The sequence below is a fragment of the Physella acuta genome, unplaced genomic scaffold (genome assembly GCF_028476545.2).
Source record: "Physella acuta isolate Inbredline_101_S28 unplaced genomic scaffold, ASM2847654v3 ptg001742l, whole genome shotgun sequence".
NCBI classification, from domain to species: domain Eukaryota; kingdom Metazoa; phylum Mollusca; class Gastropoda; family Physidae; genus Physella; species Physella acuta.
Window position 1 is genome coordinate 154,169 of NW_026733253.1, and position 832 is coordinate 155,000.

Genomic DNA, 832 nt, shown 5'->3' on the forward strand with positions numbered 1-832 from the left:
TTTCTATATAAATTTCATTTCGTTCGTGGGGGGGGGGGGGGCGGTAGACTTTCTTTGGGAAGGGGGGGGGGCTGGAAGAGATGCCTTGAAGAAAGCTGTACGCCTACCGAGTACGTATTTTACATGGTAGAGATGGGTTTATTCGTTGATTGACTAATGAAACATTCCTATTGGATGATGATCCAACACGCCCAGCCTCCTAAGCTGTCTATATATTTCGTTAGTTCAGCCGCACTGTGCTACTATCAAAGGCGACCGATAATAGATAGCAGTAAATTTACAAAGAATCGAAGTTATAAAGTGTAAGTTGGATGAAATGTGTTCGTGTTTTTCGTAAGTGTTTACGTTGCTAACTAAAGAAGCGTGTGCTTTTATTTCTTAAAATGTGATAGTAGCGTTTTCCAGAAAGATGCAAAATACAATATGGGATGCTATTGCGTAAGTTAATAATGTACTGCATGTGCCTCAATTAAAACTTCTAATTAGGTTGCAGTAACAGAGTTCAATTAGTTAATATAACGGGCCACACGTTTAAAATCCTCTTAAAATATTAGATTCTATATTCCATGGTCCACGCCAATCCTCTTTATCCCCTTCCCCCCAGTGGCGTCGCTATGTCAGGTGTCACCCGGTGCGGCACTTCGTGGTGTCACCAGGGGCGGAACTACAGAGCCGCCAGACCCCCGCAATGCGGGGGGGGGGGGGGAAGGCACGCCATTTAGGGGCCAACCATAATAATTCTTTTCAGATAAGGTTCGTAGTTGGTACGTGGGTCAAGACATGAAGACAATGCATCGTGACATTCAATTTGACTTAATTTGTCGCCTAATAA

General features: G+C 43.5%; 1 protein-coding gene across 1 annotated transcript in view; it reads left to right on the plus strand.

Annotated features, from left to right (window-relative positions):
- Positions 1-238: 238 nt before the first annotated feature.
- The window catches only part of LOC131930226 (uncharacterized), a 9,674-nt gene continuing 9,080 nt past the window's right edge, over positions 239-832 (plus strand). Inside the window, exon 1 of the mRNA XM_059286634.1 lies at positions 239-302. The gene's annotated coding sequence lies outside the window, so the exon portion shown is untranslated. The remainder of the gene's footprint in view (positions 303-832) is intronic.